Below are 24,128 nucleotides of genomic sequence, written 5' to 3' on the forward strand. Positions count from 1 at the left end.
GAGCTGGGAGTGCCAGAGAGAGAGAGAGTCCACACAGACCCTGAGACACAAGGTTGATGGGATAAGTAGTGTCCTGAGGGAATACTTCCATAGATCTGGTAGTAGTCAGTGAAGTGAGTATACCGGAGAGGTCTCCTGTAGAGATGGTAGTGGCCCGTGAAGCGGGGTACACCGAAGAGACCTAGAAAGAGATTGTAGTGGCCTGCGAGGCAGGGTACACCAATGATGTCCTCGGTATAGATGGTAAAACCTGCAGAGTAGGAGAAGTGACAGCAGTCCGTAGAGTGAGGAGTACAGTCGAGGCCCTAGGTAGAAGTGGTGATGGCCCGCAGTGCAGGGTACACTGGAGAGGGTCCTAGGTTTGTCTGGTAGCGGTCCTCGATAGCGTGGTAAAGGTCCATAGAGCAGGCACGTCTGACGGAGTTCTCTGTAGTGATGGTAATGGCCTGCAGCATGGGGTATACCCGATAGGCACCTGGTAGTTAGAAAGTGATCAGCTGGGAGGAGTACTCACAAGGAGCAAGTTGGTTCCAGGAAGCCCCGGGGATCGGAGCAGATGGAGATCCAGGCATCAGGCCCTCCAAGGAGCGGATAGCCAGGTCGAGACAGAGGCCCCCGAGGAGCGGGTACCTGAGACATCCACGTCAGAACTGGAACTGGAACGCAGGGTCCTCAGGAAGCGAGGCGGAAATAGCAAGGATGTCACTCTTTGCCAAATCGTCTTTGGAGAGGGCCAGCAGGTTTAAATATCCACAGATCCTGATGTCATCTGGAAGGGACACCCCTGAGGTTCCCGCCATGACATGGATAAGACCGGTCTGTGTGCACGCACGCACACCTAGAGAGATTAAATGGCAAGATGGCGGTCTGTGGAGTCCGTGCCGACCCGGGAGGCCTGGAAGCAGTAGGCAGGTCATAGGTAGCTGAAGGATGCTGCCAATCTACTCCATGGAGTTAGGGAAGTGAAGAAAGAGGTGAGAAAAATTGGTTGCAACCGTCTGCGACCAAAGGGCGTAACACTGGGCCTCTTCTCTTTTCTCTTTATACTTCTTCCTTTGGCATTCTGATCTCCTCCCAAAGCTTTCTGATTTTTTTTTGCTCATGACTCCCAAATCCACTTTCTAAACTAGAAATTTCAACAAAAACCCTTTTCTAAATATCAGCCTGCTTGTCTGACATGAGACCTGAATGCCCCACCACCACTTTAAACTTAACACGGCCAAGATGGAACTTCTTGGTTTTTTCCCCCAAACTTGTTTCTCCTCTTCCCTCTTTTTTGTCTCTATGAATATGCCGAGGCCCCAGCATTGGCATCCAACCTTCAGGACTGATCACAGCATTGGGCCTGGGTCTCGACTCTGGTCTAGGCTGAGGCCCCTGCGTCAGGGCCCAGCTTCATCAGATACTCAATGGATGAGGTGAGGGGTTTTTTTTTTTGGGTGTCTTTGTTGAGGCCCCAGCATTGGCCCGTGCCTCTGCCAAGACCCCAGAATTGTGCACAGGCTAGGTTTTCCCCCTGCTTAGGGCCCTGGCCTAGACCCTAGGCGAGGCCCCAGCATTGTGCTCGGGCATATGCAGTGGCTCCTGCTTTGGGCCTCAGCCTGTGGCCTAGGTGAGGCCTCAACTTTGGGCCTAGGTCTAGGCTTGATGCATTCGTTTATTTCATTCGGTGGGACTTGTTTCTGTTGGGGGTCTCCCTGAATGAAACAAATTAGCCTTTTTCATCACATTTTTGCACTTTTGTTTTAAACCAGTGGACATCCATACTGAAAGACTCCTCTCTCCCAATGGACTGGACTGGTAACAAGGGCATGCCGCTCCAAGACAAAAATTGTATTTAATGCCAAAAGGGGAAAAATGAAAGCAGAGCCAGAAAGGGTGGAAAACCTTCCTTGTCTCCAACTTTCAGTAGATGGTCACCAAGAACATTTAATTTAAAGCCGAAACCCGTCTGCTTCCATACCCTGCAGCTGACAGTGTCTTAGTAGCAGCAGGTGGCAGGTCTTCTCCACCCTTTGATATAGCCTTACGCGGGGGCACCCCAGACCTCTGTGGAAAGGACGCCAAGGCTCTCACAAGGAGAACTCTGGATACATGGGCTTTAAAGAGGAAAAACAAGCAGGAACAGGTCATACGGGAGGCTGACCTTCACCAAGGAAAATCACCAACTCCTTTCTATCAAACAAGGAAAAATTACACAGCAGAAAGCAGAGGACTCCTGTCTGCATGAAAGTCTAACGCAAAATCCACGAGGACTGATGGTGCGTGAGAATGATAAGCAGCCAGGACACACCATCTGCAGTGCAGCTTCCTCAAGGAGGAGCAAAAATCCAACTCTCTCTGCCCAATACTTTTGTGAGCCTCCCCAGAACAATAGTTCACTCTTTTCAGTTAGGGAAACCATGAATTCCCCTACACTTAAAATGTATGATATTTTATTTTTATTGTCTTCTTTTACCCTGTACATATCCTTGAGCTCTAAAAGAAAAGGTAGGTGACAAATGTGATTTGATTATAAATTTGATTTGATTTGATATATAAATTATTTTGGTTTTCTCATCAAGCTTTCTGCATTGTGTAGCATCTATTCCTTTTGCAGTCTGTCTAGTAAATCAGGCTTCCTCTGACTAACGCGGATTCCATTCCCTCCACCACTTGGTCTAATTTTTTCATAGCTCTTTTTTTCTTCCTTCTATAGAGTCTAAAGTTCAGTCATGTCACAGTCTCCCAACGTAGCCTTAAAAGACTCCAAATTTGTGTTAAGATTTCTTTCATTAGAATTATGAATAATGAAATAAATCTTTGAAATCGTCCTCTTCATACTTGACAGGTTTCTCATGCTTAGCTGATTGGCTACTGCTTTTTGACAATTTTGTGTTTATGGGACCAGGGACAACATGGACCAGCACCAAAACGTCCCTGTTTTTTTTTTCTACTTCCTGCAACCTTTAATTTTACTCCACTGTTAATTGTTTAGTCATTGGTTGTCCTTTCTTCCTCTTACTTTTAATCATTATGCATACTACTTTGGTATCACATGTGGGATTGTCATGCAAATAAAGTTCTCTGAATCTGAGTATGGGAGAAAAGCTGCACAGATCGGGACCTGAATCTCCTAATCATTGTTCTGGATATGTTTTCTCTGACCTTCAGTCAGTTCTAATGCATGTGAGCAATGATCAGAAAACCCTTTGACAGCTATTTTGCATTAAGGAAGTTGCATTTCTCTTCCTCTTGAGTTAATTCTAATCTGGCGAAAGTCCTGAGACCCAGTAATAATAATAATCATAAAATGTATTACTCGTGCACATCCACAGTTTGGTGGCGAGTGGCAAACCTAACCTCACATAATGCATAAAAAGAAGAAAAAAAAGAAAAGATCATTTCCTGCATTATTAATCACCTGGCTCCTGGTACCTGTTCAATCATCGCCAAAAGCTTGATGAAAAAGAAAGGTCTTCGGCTGCTTTTTAAATATTTTAAGATTATAATCAACCAGAGAACATCAGGGAAAGTTTTCCAAAAACAGGGCCAACCACAGAGAAGGCCCGGTCCCTAGCATCACACAAACGTACCAATTTAATGATGGAACCTCTAGCTTTGCCTTGTTCCTGGCACATAAAGTATGCCTAGGCCGATAGTTTTTTTTATAGAATCACAAATGCATAATGGAGCTTCATTGCAAAAAGCTGCAAGTACGGTCGTTGCTGATTTAAATTTTAAGCACCATGAGACAGAAGCCAATGTAGTGCTTTCCAAACTGGGATAATATGATCAGATCCCATACGTTAGTCCCTGGTAGTATGTGAGCCACCAAATTCTCAACCACTTGCAAAGCTCTTACTGTATTCACAGGTAAACCCATATGCACTGAATTGCAATAATTCAGTCCTGATAAAAACCAGTGACTGGATACCTGCACACAAGTCAGGGAATGAAAGAGAAGTCTTAATTCAATGTAACATTTCAAGCTTAAAGAAACAGGTTTAAGTATACCCTTATCCTGCTGACAAAATGACAGGTCCAAGGTATAGATCACACCCAAATTCTTTACCATTTTGGATAACACAATATTAGTGGCATTAAATTGTAAGGGTGAAGGAATATCGTCAAAAGGAAGCTTGCTCAAAACCATCGCTTCTGTCTTATTCATTTTGGACCTCAAAACAATTTTCCTTCGCCCACTTCTCAAAGTTGGACAGACAATTCCTTGCCATCCTAAAAGCCTCAGCTGACGATATAGAAACAGGAATGACAAATTGTACATAAGTGTGTGTGTGTTGGCTGCATAAAAGTTTACAGAAGGGTGCACTGTAAATATTGAAAAGCGTGGGAGACAAAGCGGAATCCTGTGGTACCCCAAATGTCAGCTTGAACCAGGATGAAATGCCCGTCCCGCTTCTAACTTGACAGATCATATTACGAGGTGGAATGTCAACCATTTCAGAATTAGGCCAGAGATCCCCAGTTCAGACAGGCGGCCCAACAAAATCTGATGATCTAAAGTATCGAAGGCCAATGAGATATCAAGTAGCATGAGCAGGGATTTGGTACCTCTGTTAAACCCTCTCTTCTATTACATACACCCTAGATAGAATGAGGAGAAAACTCTACCTTCTAAGTTATCTGATCTCTTGATGAGATCATCCATATAATGAGCCAGTGCTATGTTGTTATCTCTGTTGGTTTAGATTTTTCAAGGCCAAAATACTTATCAAGTTTAACATTTTAAATGCAGTTAAAATCCCCTGTATAATTAGCATTAACTGGAGATCTCTATAGTCTTGTTTTGTTATAAAAATCTGAATTGCCTACATTTCGGCATAAACATAATCTTAGTAGGCCAGATTGAGCAGCCTCTGTTTACTTACTGCCATTTGTCAGAATCTCAGCTAAGAAACATTATTGCAAAGGTTTTCTTTACCCTAATAAGTAACCATACCTCTAGCTTTATCTGTATTGCCAGACAAGAAAACAAATTGCTCTAGTCCCAATTTTTTACTTTTCTAGTAAGACGAGTTTCCCTAAGATTTATTATATCAATTTGCTACATATTTTTCTTTTTTTCTCTGCAAGTTCTATCCAGCTCTTTTGGACCTCCAATTCACTATGGTGCAGCTAACCCAGCTTTTTTTTCCCCCTTGTGTTGTAACCCACTACCTAGCTCAGTATTGTAGTGGCAGTTCTTGTGCAGGACCTAGTGGAGACTGCGGCTCCTTCTCGTCCAGCCAACGTGTGCATCTCCCCATGGCCTCACACTCTGGCAGAGGGAGCAGAAGGCCTGACTCGGAGATTGAACGCAGGTCCTCTGTATGGTAGTGCACAGCACTGTCACAGACCCACTGGGCCAGCCCCTCGCTATTATTTCATGGTACAAGTGTAAGTCAAAAATGTCTTTTCGCTGGATTAGTTAATCCCCTGACATTCCAAGTCATTATTTTAAATTTAGATATCACGAGCCCATTAACTTATTTTATAAGAATGAAAACCGCATGGCATGTAAAGAACATTACTGCTTTTCCTTGCACATCCGCAGGCCATTGAGCAAACATTTCCACGACAAACAACTCATCCCAGTGCCTGATATATTCTCACAGAAAGCTTCCCTCCTAGCCTTCTCTTGCACAAATGTCAACTATAAAAACTTTTTAAGGATTATTGCCTGGACTCCTTCCTAATGAGAGGCTCTCTGTGCCGCTGATTGCACTGTTTTGTAATTCCAGACGAGGTTCATGCCCTTTATTTTAAGAAACTGAAATTAACCTGCTTCACCCTGTTGAACTTTAGAATTTTCTTAATTATTCGTTATAAGTGACTTTTCATTACAAGACCACAGATTTCATTCTATTGCATTCCTGTCACTCTTTCACTCTTAGCTGCTATTCCTTCTCTTGGTTTTACATTTAATTATGGGGGCCTATTAAGTTTTGTCCTGAACTGCCTGCCCTCCAGTCAATTCAATATCACCCTTGAGTCACTGAAAAATTCCACCTCATTGCCTACACAAGACAATATCCTGACATCATATTTTGTTCTTTTTGCTCTATGCTTGTAGGTGATAATTGGTATCTCTTCTCCCCCTTCCTTACCAGGCTATTAACCATGCCTGCTCCCATCTGCTGGCTCAGAAAAGTCCTATAATAGTGCCTATTGATATGTCAGGGCAGTTACTGAATGCACGTTCAGCTGCCTTCAAACCTACTTTCACGACCTGAAACACACTTGAGGCTACATGCCTTTTCCTCTTGTCAAGCACCATTGAATCGTCTTGCTACACAAAAAGGGATGTATTAGTGCTATCACTTGAATTGTGTAATGGGTTTCTTGATTCCTTTCAAGCGAAAATCAGGTTAATCCATGGAGTCTGTGGTCAGGGGGGGGGGGAGTAATAGGGGGATATTCTCAATTATGTGCTGGGATTATGAGGAGTTGAGATTGTCAAGAAGATAAGGAGAAATTACCAAATCACTTTCCTAGGACTTATATTGTTAAAAGAAATCAAGACTAGATTAAAACCTACTTGTTGCAAATTGCATCTCAATGCTTCACTTCTGATTCAAAGGAAAAAAAGGTTTGTTATTGATCGATTACTCGTGATTTCCCATCCATCCGCTGCTGTAACCACAAGGCTACTCCTCCACTTGAAAAATAGCAACATGTGCATATATATTTGCTCCACACCTCTCTGTGTAACCTACAAGCCTCCATTAATGAAATCGTTCCACTGGCTCACACTCCTAGCCTGAGTGCAATTTAAAATGATCATGCTTACTTTTAAAGTACAGAATGAAATGGAACCTCCCTATTTGCAGGATACGTTGAGGCAGTACGCACTGGGACATTAGTTACGATCTATACAAACAGATGTATTAAATATCCTAAGTATATTAGAATTCATTTTAGATAGGACACAGAAAAGAACATTCTTTGGTGTTGGGCCTATGTTATGGAATAGGACACCAGACAGTTTTAGGCGACAGAGAGACTATCTTCTGTTCTTTTTGAAGGTAGTCTTTCTATTGCTACAAACCAGGGAAGCCAGGGTTCAAATCCCACTGCCGCTCCTTGTGACCTTGGGCAAGTCACTTTACCCTCTGTTACCTGAGATACAAAGTGACAGGGTCATTTATCACCTTGCATTATGGTGTTGTTGCATGAGTTAAGGTGTTAAGGTGTTTTTGCTTGCAAAAAACTTCTTAATGCAGCTGAAAAGCACCATAACGCATGGTGCGATGCTAATTTTTAAAAAGGAAGGGATTGGGGAGGAGTCGGGGGGGGGGGGGATTTTGTAAAAGTGGGCTGGCTTTGCAAAGCCATAATGCATGATATTGCTGAAAATAACTAGACCTCTTTCAATATCATTAAGCTGTGTAAATGCCCATAATGCAATTTTTTCACAAACTGTATTTTTAGGCTGGCGAATGATCTGAGATGGGGGGGGGGGCATGGAGAGAAGGCGAGAGAGAGCCTCTGGGGGTGGCCCCATAGTAAGCAGCTATTTATGCTACTATGGGAGGCCCACCTAGTAACTCGAGGTGAGGTTAAGGTATTAGTGTAGGAGTTAGGGGCCACTTTTACATGCAGAGTGAGACGTATGAACAGAACAGTGCACTCTTGTGAAGATTTGACGTCCTTCGGAGTGAGGAAACTCACACAACGATGAGATTTGTACAATGTTCTCTCAACCTAGCTTGATGTTACCCAGGTAGAGAGTCCATCAAGCTAGGTTGAAACAGGATACTGGGCTTGATGGACCCTCCGTCTGACCCAGTATGGTTAATCTTACTTTCTTTTGTACTGTAAATCTGCACTGCAATGACAACAAGGCAGTTTCTTCTTTTCCTTGAATCCTTCCAGAACTTCTGTTTAGCATTAGCTGTAAATTCTTTCTGACAGTGAATCATGCATTTGTATGTATCTTCACCTTCCTTTATCTCCCGTGATTTCCATGCTGATAGAGTGACACATTTATTCACGAGGCTGAGCATATTTAATTGAGGCAATGTGCGTGACTGAAGCATGGGCAAGCCTTTCTGCTTTCTGGTGATATCGCCCTATGAACAAGTTCAGATCGGAAAAGGAAAGGAAAGGCCAGAGTTCAACGTGGGGTCCCTGGCATTTCAATGGGATGTAAACTGGGCAGACTGGAGGAGACTCCTGGCCCTTTTTATGCTTTCATATTCTGTATCTCTATGATCCGCACCATGCCAGATATGGTTGACGTCACAGGAAAATTAGTGCAATGCACGTCGAGAGGAGGAGGCCAGTACATAATGTAACAAAGCGCAAGTAATGTATTATGGGATGAAAAGTGTAGGCTGCTTAAAAGTACACTCAAAAGAGTTTATTCTCTTTTGCTAAGATGTGCAGGGCTTCTCAGTCACTTTTGTTTTCATTTAGCACAAAATGAGTTACTTTTTTTCCCACCATGTTCGAAATGTTTCTGCGTAATGAATACGGGTGAACTGAGCCCCGAATATTCCGTTCTTTTATGGCAGTATCTCCTCCAGACCCTCACCACCCCCATCAACACCACCAGTTTCTGAAAAAAATTAAATGGCTTTCATGGATATATCATAAAAAAAAAAAAAATGTCAAAAAGCATCTGGGGATGTCAGTCAACCATTTAAAGACATTTTGTTCACAGAATGGATTTGTTCTATTTTCAGATAAATCACAGAATAATCCTTTGCTTTTCAGCTTACGGCTGCTGAAGCCAAGGTTAATTAATTAGAAATATTAAAGCTTGGATTAATGCTGAGAACCGATTCACAAGTCACTCACTTACCAGCAGCAAGTGCTTTCCAAGAGAAATGAGTCCAAGACAAAGAACGGGACACCAGCAGTGAATGCATTACTTTTTCTTTGTCCAGGCATTTCTCAGTGTTGCGGCACCACACACTGTGGCATTATCCAGCTCGAGCGTGCTCAATCCTAAATTATAGAATAGATGACAAACCAATGTTTTACTTGTGCTAAGAGGGCCCTTGATTCTGCCAAATTCCAGATGCATTTAACTGGGTGAATAACTGAAAATGTTCAGGGCTCAAAGTAGTGCTTCTCAGTCTTCTCCTGGCCTTCCAATATGTGCAAATCTATCTCATGCATATTCATTATGGATAGCCAGAAACCCCGACTGGTTAGGGTGCCTCCAGGAGAGGGGATGGGAAACACGGGTTTTAAAGGAGATGTTTAGGAAGTGCTGGAAAGATTTATGAAAATAGGCTTTGTGTCTGTTTGTCTATTGTAGGCAAAATAACTCTCCAGAGAAAGGACAGGAAGTCACCAAATTCGGCACACAGGTATAAAATGGGATTATCTCAGACAAGTTTGAAAATAGAAACATCGGGTCAGTTATTTTAGAGAATAGAGCCTCCCAAAGAATCTATGGGGAATAGTCAGGGGCTGAAGAATATTAATGAGCACTCCATGTCAGAAGATCCCCTCACCCTCCCAACAGTTTGTCCTAGAGAAAGAGATAGACAGAGACAAAGACAGAAAGACAGGGAAGAGCAAGATTGGAAAGGAGTATACAACGTTTACAAAGCTGTCCGATCTCACTCTCTCTACAATCATCCCCTCGCCTTATGAGTCTCCCTCTCTCTCACACATACACACCACACACTCACACACAAAAATTCCTCCCCCTCTCCTCCGTTATCACCCACATGCACATAACCAACCCTCCTCTCTTCCCCACCAAACCCTCCTTACTGCTCCCCCAAATGATCCCCCAACCTTCTTAAACTTGCTCAGCCTCCTTTGTTCTCTTATAGATGATTTTAAGACTATCTCCTCGTCATGACTAAAGTTATCCAGACAACTTACCTGCATAACTTTGAATATCTGAGCTATCCACCATATAGGGTTATTCATCAAAATGAGTTATGGCGTTAATGCACGCGATAACTCATTAACGCATGCGTTGATTCCATAATGCATGCGATAATCATGTTACCGCCGGTCATGAATGCAAATTTTTTGAAGGAATGGGATTAATTAAAATGAGGAGAAATATTATAAGAACATAAGAAATTGCCATGCTGGGTCAGACCAAGGGTCCATCAAGCCCAGCATCCTGTTTCCAACAGAGGCCAAACCAGGCCACAAGAACCTGGCAATTACCCAAACACTAAGAAGATTCCATGCTACTGATGCAATTAATAGCAGTGGCTATTCCCTAAGTAAACTTGATTAATAACAGTTAATGTGTTATGACTATGACTGCCTTGCAGCCTCCTCACCACCAGAGGTCCCTCACGAGTACGCTCTCCTGGCTGGCCCAGTCCATCCTATCTATCTGCTCTATGTCCTGGACTTCCTTCTTAACCCCGCCTAGCCAATGCCTCAGTGCTTCGGCATCGAATTATTTTGGGCTCCCTGCTCTAGCCTCCCATTTCCCTCTGTGTGCCTTTGGGCCTTCTGTTCTGCCTTCGGGCTCTGTGTCCTGGCTCCTTGCCTTGCTGCCTTCGGGCTTCCTATCCTGCCTCTTTGCCTTGCTGCCTTTGGGCGTTTGTGTTTTCTGTTCAGTGTAAGTCATCTTGGTTTTGTCTAGTCCAGTTATTGTCTGTCCTGCTGTCTTGGTTCCCTCAGTCCAGTTCACACATACCTACAGTCAGTCTCACACTTACCTGCACGCTATCCTGATTCCAGCCATACCTGCACCCAGTTCCAGTGTTCAGACCATGCTTACCTGCTCTCACATCCACGCGTACCCCCATGCTGCTCCAGTGTTCCCCAAAGCTCATCCTTACCCCCACGCACCTTGTTCCGGAAACTCATTCCAGACAGCATCTGGTACCAGAGACTCCTCTCCAGCCAGCACCTGACTCCATCAAACCAGCTCCCAGCACTAGAGACTCCTTTCCAGGCAGCACCCAGCTCTACAGACTCCACACAGCCAGCACTAGAGATTCCTCTCCAGCCATTATCAGAGACTTTATTGAGATTCATGTCTCCCTATCCTGAGTCACCCCTGCAGGTGGTGTTCACTACACCTGGCAATTGCCCAATCGTAACATAATGGACTTCTCCTCCAAGAACTTATCCAAACCTTTTTTGAACCCAGCTACACTAACTGCACTAACCACATCCCCTGGCAACAAATTCCAGAGCTTAATTGTGCATTGAGTAAGAAATAATTTTCTGTGATTAGTCTTAAATGTGCTATTTGCTAACTTCATTGAATGCCCCCTAGTCCTCCTATTATCTGAAAGTGTAAATAACCTTAAGACCTCTCATGATCTTAAAGACCTCTGTCATATGCCCCCTCAGCCGTCTCTTCTCCAAGCTGAACAGCACTAACCTCTTCAGCCTTTTCTCATAGGGGAGCTGTTCCATCCCCTTTATCACATGCTTTTAATGCCGGAAATAACTACACCCTTTTTCCTGGTGTTAATTTGTGCAATATGCCCAAAATGGCCATAACTCAATTTGTGATAAAGACTTGCAAATTGAATTTCAGCCATTTCTGGGCTGGGGAAGAGGTGTAGAAGAAAGAAGGAAAGAAAGAAATGTAGAGAGAACCTCTAGGAAGACAGTCACAGTAGTCAACTATTTATATTACTATAGGAGGGCCAGCTAATAGGTCGAGGTGAGGTGTTAGTGCTGGTTTAGGGTTTAGGGGCCAGTTTTACATGCAGAGTGAGATGTACGAACAGCACAGTACACCTCGGTGATGATTTGACATCATTTGGAGTGAGGAAAGTCTCACAAAGGTGAGATTTCTACTATGTTCTCTCACCCTAGCTTGATAGTACCTGTTTATAGATTATATCAAGCTAGGGTGAGAGAACACTGTAGGAATATCATCTTTGTGAGACTTTCCTCACTCAAATGATGTCAAATCTTCATCGAGGTGTACTGTGCTGTTTGTACATCTCACTCTACATGTAAAACTGGCCCCTAAACCCTAAGACACCACCAACACCTCACCTTGAGCCATTAGCTGGTCCTTCTAAAGTAATATAAATAGTTCAATACTGGGCAGGCCTTAGAAGTAGTCTTTTTTTCCTCTTTCTCTCTCTCTCAACCTCTATTTTTTTGCATCAACCTGTTTTATTTGTGTTTCCCTGGCCCACTGTCTGCGAGGGAAGCTAACATCATTCTTGAGATTTGTCACTGCTCAATTTCATGAAAAGAGAGTCGGAGGCATAATGAATGAATCCTAGGCACCAAACTATTTTAGATGATTTGACCCATAATTACTGATGATCCTTCTTCACAATCCAATAAGGCTAAAAGAAACATTCAGGATATTAAAAAGTTACCATTTTAAAGTCTTTATATTATTAACAAAATAGAAATGCTCGGTGGCATGAAATGCTTAAAAAGAAGAGTAAAATACATAAAAGAAAACTTCTTCATTTACAAAGTTTGGACTATAATCCGTCATGCAAATTGTGAGTACAAATGTTCTGCATGGACTTTCTGTAATCTGTACAGCCTGATTTTAACCAAAAAAGATGGCTGCTCCCTCTTGCTGCGCACGATACATCTAGACTACTAACTAATCAATTATGGCAGGATAGGTGCTCACTGCTCTTTTTCAAGTGCAACAATATAGCTAGCTGGATTGAGAAATGGCTGCTGTCATATGGCTAGGGCGCAGAATCAATTTTAAAATGAAAAAGAATCACTGTGTGAATTACCACTGTACTGCAAGCACTTAACTTTTAGGTTTTCTTTGGCTATTCCTCAAATAGAGTTATCAGCCAAACTAGGAACGATTTCTCTTCCAGGTAACAAATGCTCCATGTGACAGGTTTCAACATACACTGGTGAGCTGCATCATGGAAGAGTAAATAGCCTCAAAAGGGAAGCAGTAACAAAGTTAAATGTATGGATGTTCGAATATTTTAAACTTTAATAAATAAAAAAAAAGCACCAGTTCCATGCAATTTCCATTATTTAAATATGTCTTCTTCTCCATAGACTATGCCATTTTTCCTGTTCGCATTCATCTTCATAAAGTTGAGTTGGCAAAGAATCCCTTCAGGCAGTTTGTGTGCTGCCATATGGCAGTTCCAGGATTCAACTCCTTTAGCTTGGATAGGCAGGGACTGTTCTCAGCCCTCAGCAGGAAGGGAATCCCATGCCATCACTAGACCACACTGTTGGGGGGTGGGGGAGGGTGGAGGAAGGGCAAAGGTCACACTGACCATATCAAACTATCCAACCGTAAATTTTGCCCTTCTCAAATAAAACTGTCAAACACACCTCTGACCACTCCCACCTGTAGGAATGCAACAGAAGTTTGTACTAGTTTATTTATAATATGTGAATAATTGTGTGTGCCTTGTGTAAAAATGTCCTGTATGATGTTGGTAACTTTTGGATTACATTGCAACATTGTAGATGTTAGAAAAAAGCCCATTTGTCCCATGCAGTTTGCTCCATTGCTCCTACTGACTGTGTCAGTACTGACGCTAGCTTGTTTGCAGTTCTCTTTCTTCCATGTCCCTAAGATAATGCTGCATGCGCCCCAACTATGCTTGAATTGTGTCACTGTTGTGCCTAAAACCATCTCTGCTGGAAGATAATCCTGGCACTCACTACCCTCTCATTAAATATGTTCCAATTCTCTAAGCCTCCATCCCTTCAACTTCATTTTATGACTTTCTTCCCTTCAGCTATTTTGTTTTTGTATTGACTCCAGAGGATTTCAATTTTCACAGCCTGGTACTCTTTCTAGCACTAGAGGACTTGAAGACTCATGTGCAACTTCCCTCAGCATCTCCAGCAGAGGATGATAAAGGACGCAACACTCTGAGCCATCTAGGTGTGAGCTTTTACAATTCCTACACCCTTTCTAGCAGTGGAGGACTAGAAGACTCATCTGCAATTCTGCATGCTTCTCCCAGCTGCCCTAGCAAACAATCTAGGCTTTAGCTCCTCAGTCCAACTTCCATGTCCCCCCTTCTTTCCAGCACAGAGGATAGGACAGCACGCACCAAAATACCACATTCTATAAATTTTCAACAACAGATGTATACAGTTGATACAGTAACAGGGAATTAATTCAAACAAGAGTCAATAAGATGTGAAACAAGGTAATTATAAGTAGATTAATTGCAGTGTCCAAAGAATCACTAACAAGACAATATAAAATAAACCAATAGAATAAAAATAATTTAGATTAATTTAAGAACATAAGAACAAGCCATACTGGATCAGACCAAGGGTCCATCAAGCCCAGCATCCTGTTTCCATCAGTGGCCAATCCAGGCCATAAGAACCTGACAAGTACCCAAAAACTAAGTATATCCCATGCTACCGTTGCTAGTAATAGCAGTGGCTATTTTCTAAGTAAACTTAATTAATAGCAGGTAATGGACTTCTCCTCCAAGAAATTATCCAATCCTTTTTAAACACAGCTACACTAACTGCACTAACCACATCCTCTGGCAACAAATTCCAGAGTTTAATTCCAGAGTTTAATTTGAACATCCTTACTTCTTTAGAAATTGTAAATGAGAAGTAGTATTTATTTATTTATCAGAATCTTTATTATCCATCTATTGTATATAACCATGCTAGGCAAAGTACAGCACATACAATGTAAAATACAAAATCAATAAGTTAAAACATTAACATAAAATAAATAAATCAGTCAGTGCAAAGAGCTGCTAGACCTCAGAGAATGAGTCTGATACCCGAAGATTAGAGTGGTTGGGGCTCAGGTAGGTGCACATATAAATTCTCACCTGGAACTCAGACTGCTCTGTGCAGCTTACCCCACTCCTTCAAGGACGCACAATGAAGCCATCACTGCTGATGTGCGTTATAACTGCCTCTCTGTGGCAGTCACCCCAGTGCTTTATTACCATCCTCTTGCCACTCAGAATCCTCTGGGCTTACTCCATGCTTGTTTGAATCCTGTTACCGTTTCTTTCTCCCCATCCTCTGATGAGCCTCCTGGTTCCCCTGCATAGCTTGCCAGACAGACCTGGCTGTGTGAGTGCCTGTGGTCATTTTTCTCAACCTACTGCAATACAGCAGACATTGTTTCATTTTGAAGTTTGCCACCACTAAGGATCATCTCTGCTTTTCTCATGAGTTCTTACATTCTTATACCATTTTTGTCCACTGGAAGTGGAGTATTGTACTAAGTGCAGAAACAGGAGCTAAATGGGCCATGAAGTCATCATATTTCATGTTTTTTTGTGCCTCGTTTAATTGTCCTTTCCATTGTTGGGGTTTGCATTCATCTGATAATGTCTGGGATATCCAGAAAGGAAAATGCAGTAGTGTATTGAACAGCTGGGGAAGAAGTATGATGTTGTTAAACCGAAGATACATAAGAAGACTTAGATAATTACCACCTGAGGGCTTTTTTGTTTGTTTTTTTTTTTAAATCTGACTGGAAATATTTTTACATGCAGAATCTTTTGATTATCGATGCACATTATTTTTCATATCTCACCAAATTTATCAGAATTAGTCTACCTTGCAAGAATTCATTTTACCAGCTTGTAGTCCATTCTGAAAAAAAAAAAATAGAAATCTAAGTTTGTCTGTAGACTGAGCCAGAACAGCTCAACATAAATCCAAAACAAGGGCTGACTTGATCGTGCCGCGGTACAGGAGGCTTGGGTTCGATTCTGAAACTTAGCAGCTGCTCCTTGAGACAACTGGGGCTGGAAACACTATGGAGACAACGCTCAAGCCCCTAGGGAAAAGGGCAATGGATAAAATGAATTACTAGAGCCAGGGTGTAGCAGGAGCCATAGTCTGCAGTGGCAGGTGGAGGAGTGACACCAAAATGAGGGGCAGATTTTCAAAGGGTTACGCGTGTAACATATGCGCGCAACCCCCGAAAAGGTGCCCCAAGCTGCCCCTGCATGCGCCGAGCCTATCTTGCATAGGCTCGGCAGCGCGCGGAAGCCCCGGGATGTGCATTTGTCCCGGGGCTTCGAAAAAGGGGCGGTCCGGGGCAGGGATGTGGGCGGGGCCACAGTCTGGGGGCGTGGCCGGGGGTATGGCGTCAGTCCGGGGGAGGTCTGGGGGTGGGGCCGAGTGCTCCAACACAGCAGCCTGTGTCAGGGCATGGTGCGCCTCGGGCAGGCATAACTTTTGGAACAAAGGTAAGGGGGGGTTTTAGGTAGGGCTGGGGGGCAGGTTAGGTAGGGGAAGGGAGGGGAAAGTGGGGGGAGGCGGAGGGAACGGAGAAAGGCTGCGCGGCTCGGTGCACACAAGTTGCACAATTGTGCACCCCCTTGCACGTGCCGACCCTGGATTTTATAACATGCGCGCGGCTGCACGCGCATGTTATAAAATCGGGCGTAGATTTGTTTGCGCCGGGTTGCGCAAACAAATCTACGCCCGCACGCAGGTTTTAAGATCTGGCCCTGACGGAACTGGATGGGAGAGGAGAGAGGCTTGAAAACGAAGGAGAAACCTTGGATGACTGCGAATGAAGTCAAGGCCATTTTAATTGAACTATTAACACGGAAGTCCCAAAAGAAGAAGGAGAAAAACACCCATGCTGAAAAAAAAATAAAAAAGAATAAAAAATAAATGTGAATCATAATAGAACAGGGACTGAAGCTGACATATTCCAAGCCATTCTATTCTAAAGGGAAGAAGAAACAAACGTGGACTGCCTCACTCATGCTGCATCTTAATGGGGAGACTTTACTACACGTCACACATGTGTAAGTTAGTGCGATTCATTAGTAAAATAACAGTTTTCAAATTCTGTCTCATGTGATGAAATGAACAGCAACCTTTATGGTATAAGCAATCCAGTGTCTGCTTTCATAATTTACGAGTCTGCTGCTGTACATTGCAGTATCTTTACTCCATCAGTTCCCACCATGAACATTTATAGTTGCATTAATACGTTTAAAGGGCAGCACATTAATATCGAATTCAAATAAAGTAGCATTGTTGGTTTTAAGCAAAAATGACCCTTGTGTTATTCACAAACAAAATAGTAAAAGAAAATGATGGATAGTACATACAGGGCAAGCAATCTTGCATAAAAATGGAAATATGCTCTGTGACATTTCTTCAATTTGTTGTGGTTGGAGCCTCTCATTTAATGATTCATTTGACGAAAACTTACAGTGCAATTGCCATACAAGGGATATATATATAGAGAGAGAGAGACAGAGAGAGAGATTTTTTTTAATTTTTTTTTTTTTTGTAGTTGGACAACTAAAAAATTTGTTAACTTTTCTGATTGATTTCAAAAAATTGTGAAATATTCTACTGATTGGTATCCTAATTCAAATCACTAAATTATTCTAGGACTTTATTCTCTGTAGTGACATCTGAGGGTGGTGTCTTGCCGCTAGGCCTGATGGGGGTTGAAGTTTCTAATCCCTCCATTTTACTTTGCTTCTTTCATTTGCCACAGCTACCTGGTATTTATTTTGGTGCTCTTGGTGTCTGTTCTGTGGTATCTCCATCACAGAGGGTGGAACCAAACAAAATTAAACACTTCTTCGCCTAACACGTTGCCTGCCTGTTGCACTCACAGGCAAATAGTATAAAAGGATTCAGAAAAGGAGTGGACACGTTTATGGAAAATAGAACAATCGTAGACTATTAGACTCAAAATTTGGAGGATTCCATTCCAGACGCAATGTAGGAGATGAATCATTCTGTGCCTCCTTTGTGCATCACTATGATTGACACTGAGTGTCAACAACAAGCTGTTAGGCTGGATAGACAGCAGCAACTTGTATGCTGATCAAATAGTATTAAAACATGTATGTTAGTTTAGGAAGGACATTTATTTTTGACTATTGCAGATCTAAATACAGTCACAGCACAGAAAAGTAAGAAGCTTCTGCCAATGTGAAAGTATGTGAAGATCCAGTTGAAAATGTCACATTCTAGACAGCATCAGCTCAAGCCCTGTCCCTCCCCCTGCCCATGCATTTCTTATAAGAAAGCTTCCAACTTTGACCCTTGACTGTGCCCCTCAAATCACTCACCGACTTTGAAAAAGTAGAAAAGTTAAATGTCCTCCCAAGGACCTAGCGCCCCATAAAGTCTGGTGCAGTCAGATCCGGCTGTTTCAAAGTTATAATTGGGATTTGCACACATAGAAACACGAACCCCAACATACGCAGATATTTATCATCCAATAACCAGAGCCCCTTCCCTTGACTGGCCTGTAAGGTATGTTCTTTCTTCCCCTTGTGCTTACCCATTGGTTGTAAGAGGTAAAAGTATATTAGAGATATAAATGGCCAATGTCAACACAAAGCATTCAGAGCTTTGTGCAGCAGCAACCTTCATGCTGCCATCTTGGATTACCCATCTGCAGATACACAATGCTGGGTCCCATAATAGGAGTCACCCAGAAAAAGGACCTTGGAGTTCTTGTGGACAATAGCTTGAAATCCTCAGCTCAGTGTGAGGCAATGGTCAAAAAAGAAAATACAATATTAAGAATAATCAAAAAAGGAATGGAGAATAAAATGGAAGATATCATGTTGTCTCTATATTGCACCATGGTGTAACAACACCTGAGTACTGCATGCAGTTCTGGTCATTCTATCTGATAAAAGACATAGTGAAACCAGAAAAAGTGCAGAGGGGAGCAACAAAATGATAAAGGGGATGGATCTGCTCCCTGATAATGAGGGGCTACAGAGGTTAGAGATCTTCAGCTTGAAGAAAATGTGGCTGAGAAGAGGCATGATAGAAGTTTATAAAATCATTATTGAGGTGGAATGGTTTTGTTGTTACGAGTGGAGACCATAATCCAGACGTGAAGTGCAAGGAGCCAATAGACGAATGACATTCACAAGATTATGATCTACTTTTAAAGCAATAAGATTCAATGCCATTGCGGATAATGTATACACAGACATAATTGATATACATACCTACTAGAGATGTGAATCAGAACCGGAATTGGTTCCAATTCCGGTTCCAATTCACATTGTGGATTTTTTTTCGTTTGGTCCCATCAGTTTTTTTTTTTATCGGCTGCGCCCAAGCCGATAAACAAAAAACCCACCCCGACCCTTTAAAACCGCCCCCTTAGCTACCCTCACCCTCCTGATCCCCCCCAAAATGTTTTAAAATTACCTGGTGGTCCAGTGGTGGTCCCGGGAGCGATCTCCCACTCTCGGGCCATCGGCTGCCACTAACAAAAATGGCGCCGATGGCCCTTTGCCCTTACCATGTGACAGGGTACCTGTACCATTGGCCGGCCCCTGTCACATGGTAGGAGCACTGGTAAGGGCAGAGGGCCATCGGCGCCATTTTTGTTAGTGGCAGCCGACGGCCCGAGAGCGGGAGATCGCTCCCGGGACCACCACTGGACCACCAGGTAATTTTAAAATGTTTTTGGGGGATCGGGAGGGTGAGGGGAGCTAAGGGGGCGGTTTTAAAGGGTCAGGATGGGTTTAGGGGTTGTTTTAGTGTGCCGTTTTTCCCGCCCTCCTCCCAAAACGATAAGAGAACCCCACAAAAAATTTTGTGGGGTTTTCCTATCGGTTTCGGGGAGCCCCCGATTTCTGACGACTTTGAAAATATCGTACGATATTTTCAATCGTTAGAAATACGATTCACATCCCTAATACCTACAGCTTGTTCAGCTACCCTGAATCCAAATTAAAAAAAAAATATATATATATATAAATAAATAAATAAATAAATAAATAAATAAATATCCAAAAAAATATATATATATCTAAGCCCCTGAGGCAGCTGTTGTGAGAACGGCGAAACTCAGCCTGAGTCAGGTTGCAATATTTTAGATACGTCTCCAATTCAATAAAGAATTGAAAAAGACCGAGGCATCTATTCTTTTTGTTTTCCTAATGGGTAAATAAAGGACAGTTATTTATCCTTTCAAATAATACTAATGTACAGACCCTCTAGGACTAGATGCGGTCCTAGTCCAAACCCTGGGATGAGTGAGCTAGGAGATGGGTGTAACATTTAATACAGCACCTCCTCTGAGGCTTGTTGGAGTGCGGTGGAGGGGGAGTAGAGAGAGCAGTGTGGCATTTTGGTTTGAGGAAGAGTAAGGAACTGTTTGTTTTTATCCTACTTTTTGTTTGGGCCTCTCAACCTAATTATTTTAAGTGAGGTTTTTCGCTCTTACCCGTGCACTCCCTGCCTGGAAGGGTTGCCTCAGGTTTTGAGTACAGTGGATTGTTGGGTTGTTTTTTTTTTGTGAAGTCCCTAGTACTGGTTGGAGGAGGGACAGGCCTTACCTCCAGAGGCCATGATAGAGACCTGCTGAGCCCCTTTCACCGCATACATGGAGGTATAGTGGTGACTTTTCACAGCAGAGGTTGAGAGAGAGTTTCCCTTGGAGTAAGAATATTTGGGGTTTAGGTATTTTTTTCCTGAGTTCGGGAGGAAAGTTAAAAGCCACCCAACTTCACCTATAGGCTAGGGAAGTTGAAGATCTGATTTCTTCCCACTCTAAAGGCCTTTCCTCCAGAGAGGTCTCATGATGGAGTGGGAGAGTCATGACATCTGGAGACCCCCACAGACGTCTTCACCCCAGGTCACCAGACAATGACTGGCGTTTTGAAGATCTGGCATTCATCTGGACCTCAGGTACTTTCTTCCACGTAGAATACCCCAGCCACCTGGGACACTCATCTTTCCATTCCCTGGAGGGTAAGCAAAGCTCAGGAACTATTACTGAGATACACATCCACAGAGAGAGAGTGAGAGAAAGAGAAAAAAATATATATCTTTGAGCCAAGAGAACAGTCTGAGCATGGATGTAACTTGAAATAGCTTTGATTATGCAAATTGATTATTTTGATCCAAATCAAAGTAAACTTTTAATTTGGATCACCCTGCAAGTGAGTCTAGCCTGTTCTTTTCCTTGGGCCTGCCCCAAAGAGCTAATAGTAGCACATAGGGAATAGATTCTACCTACATGCCTTAGGCCTTGAAGGACAGCTCTACCCCATGAGAAAAGAACCCACACCCCGGAACAAAAGACTGGTGACTTCACAGTTGGGACTTAGCCTGGAATTTTTGTGACCCCAGTAAAGTTTAGTTAACACCCCCAATTGGGGTTACACTAAAATTAGAGGATACTTCATGAAACTAACGACAAATGGATTTAAAACAAATCATAGAAGGTGCTTTTTACTCAACATACTATCAAGCTGTAGAATATGATGCCAGAAGATGCTGTCAAGGCCACTAGTATAGCAGGATTTAAAAGAGGTTTGGACAAGTTCCTGGAGAAAATGTCCATAGCACATTATTAGCCACATAGATTAGGGAAATCCATCGCTATCTTAGGAGTCAGTATCAAAAAATAGATCTACTTTTTGTGATCTGCTGGATACGTGTGACTTGGACTGGCCACTGTTGGAGATGGATTGTAGATAGGATGCCGGCTTCAGTGAACATCGGTCTGATCCAGCGTGGCATCTCTTATGTTCTTATGCATTGATATTGGAATTAGAACAGACAAGTATCAATAAATAAATTCTACAACTGATCTTCTAGTTACCTGTGATCTCTGATATCTTGATATATTTAATATATTTATTGCCAATTCTTTGTTTTTTTAAGTTTAAAAGCATAAGTAAAGTACAGTTAAAATGCATGTTTCAAAGCTTCTCTGCAGAATTCACTTCTGGAATTATGCTAGTCATAACCACCTGTAAATCTTGAGACTGAATCTCAAAGCTAAAGAAACAACCTTTAATTAAGTCCTCATATGAAACTGTAATTTTGCACCTCTTGGAAGACATTTTTTCATAAACTGATAGAAATGAAACTTATATTTCATTTTTGCTAGGTTTTCAAAGTGATTGATGTAGACCTTTTAATGTGTTAATTTTACCAACTTAATTTACAGTCATACAGTTATCTTTGTTCAGAAGGATGAAACTGAGGCTAACAAGCCAGCAAAAAAGCATAAAAGAAATGCAGACACCAGGTTGGTTTCACACAGATGTGAAAGCCGGGTATAGCTAAACAACTGGAAGGTGGTTTGGGCTTTAACTAGGTGATTAAGGGTCAAATTCCATGTGCAGCCAGAGCTCAGTTTCAACTACTGGCACAGGATCAGCGTTTCCATAGCAGGTCATTGAGATATTGATTTGGGAGTGTAGGTAACACATGATTCTTTAGCTTTGTAAAACAAATAGAAACTTACATAGAGCTTTGGTGTTTTTAAGAACATCTTAAACCTCTGCACCCCCACCCCCGCCCTTCCAGTTGGGGAGAAGAGAGAGCCTGCTACTATTGAAATCAACTGCAAAAAAAAAAGAGGCAGTGTAGGCTGTGCAGATGTGGGTCCAGAGGAGGATGTAAACCCAGTGGTTGATTGAATGGTGGAGGCAGGCCCACAGGAGGATGCAAACCCCAGCAGGCTGATCAGCAGTCGGGTCCCCCAGGAAAATGCGGATCCTAGCAACTGATCAGGAGATGAAGCTCGGTCTCCCGGGAGTGTGTAGGCCCTAGCAGAAGATTGGAAGTTGGAGCTGGATCCTGCAGAAGGGCATGGACCGCCACGATGGATAAAGAGATGGAGTTGGGACTTCCAGGAATTTGAATCTGAATTTATTAAAAATGGATGGACTGCACTTTCGCAAAGATATTTCATGGTGGATTCCAGAAAGAACACACACACACCCAGAGCATAAAAACATACACAGTAAATCTCAAAGCAAACATTCATTTACAAAGAAACCATAAAATCTTATTGTCTCTGATAGTAATACAAGCACATGCTGGAATGTCACAACTAAGCCGCTCCTATGGTGTGTGTGTGTCCAGCAACGGAATAGAGGTAGAGCAGGAAAGATGACAGCAGCAATCTGGATGCAACCCCCCACCCTCTGCACCTTATGACTATCATTCCAGTTGCATTTCTTCACATGGGTGGGACTTAGGATCCAGTGGGAAGGGGAGAAAAGGGAAGCGGGAACCCGATTGGATCAAAGGGAATGCAAGTGGTTGGGTTTTTTTATTCTCTGCATGGTGGTACTTTATAGTGAATAATACCCTCAAGTAACTAAATGTGCTGGTTGATACCTTGTAGTAATGTATATAGTCATGCAGTTTGAGACTAGTACCTACAAATACGTAAGTATGCTGTTTGATATCTTTTTGAAATGCATATAGTTATGCAGTCTAATAAAACCTGTACATTTAAGTAAATGCTGCCAGCCCTGTATACAGTTCCATCTGCTTTTTGGGTTTTCCTGGGGTAAAGGGAAGGAAATCTGATCCACTAACACCTTTTTCCCCAGGTAGAGGCCCCAGGCACAAAGCACACAAGGACTGATGGAGTCCACCCGAAGGGGGTTCCTGCCAAGTCTGTCTTGGTCCCAAGAGCAATGCACAGGGAAGGGAAACTGCACAGAGGGGCATTACACATGCAATATTTTTTTGGGTGGTAGAAAGGTTGCAGATACCTACATCAGATTGAGACCAGTCTATTTACACAGTAACCTAGTAAATGATAGCAGATAAAGACCAAATAGCCCACCCAGCCTGTCCAGCATTGTTTATGGTATTAACTAGTGATGTGAATCGGAAACCGGAATCGGTTCGGATTCCGGTTCCAATTCACATGTGTTTTTTTTTCATCGGGCCCGATTGCAGTTTTGTTTATCGGCTGCGCCCGAGCCGATAAACAAAAAACCCACCCCGACCCTTTAAAACTAATACCTTAGCTTCCCCCACCCTCCCGACCCCTCCCCCCAAAAAAAAACCTTTTACAGGTACCTGGTGGTCCAGTGGGGGTCCCTGGAGCGATCTCCCGCTCCTGGGCCGTCGGCTGCCACTAATCAAAATGGCGCCGATGGCCCTTTGCCCTTACCATGTGACAGGGTATCTGTGCCATTGGCTGGACCCTGTCACATGGTAGAAGCACTGGATGGCCCGTGCCATCTTGTGCTCCTACCATGTGACAGGGGCTGACCAATGGCACCGGTAGCCCCTGTGACATAGTAAGGGCAAAGGCTATCGGCGCCATTTTGATTAGTGGCAGCCAATGGCCCAGGAGTGGGAGATCGCTCCAGGGACCCCCACTGGATCACCAGGTACCTGTAAAATGTTTTTGGGGGAGTTGGGAGGGAGGGGGAAGCTAAGAGATTAGTTTTAAAGGGTCAGGGTGGGTTTAGGGGTTATTTTTGTGTGCTGTTTTTCCCGCCCTCCCCCAAAACGAT

This window comes from Rhinatrema bivittatum, chromosome 1 (assembly GCF_901001135.1).
Source record: "Rhinatrema bivittatum chromosome 1, aRhiBiv1.1, whole genome shotgun sequence".
Lineage (NCBI taxonomy): Eukaryota > Metazoa > Chordata > Amphibia > Gymnophiona > Rhinatrematidae > Rhinatrema > Rhinatrema bivittatum.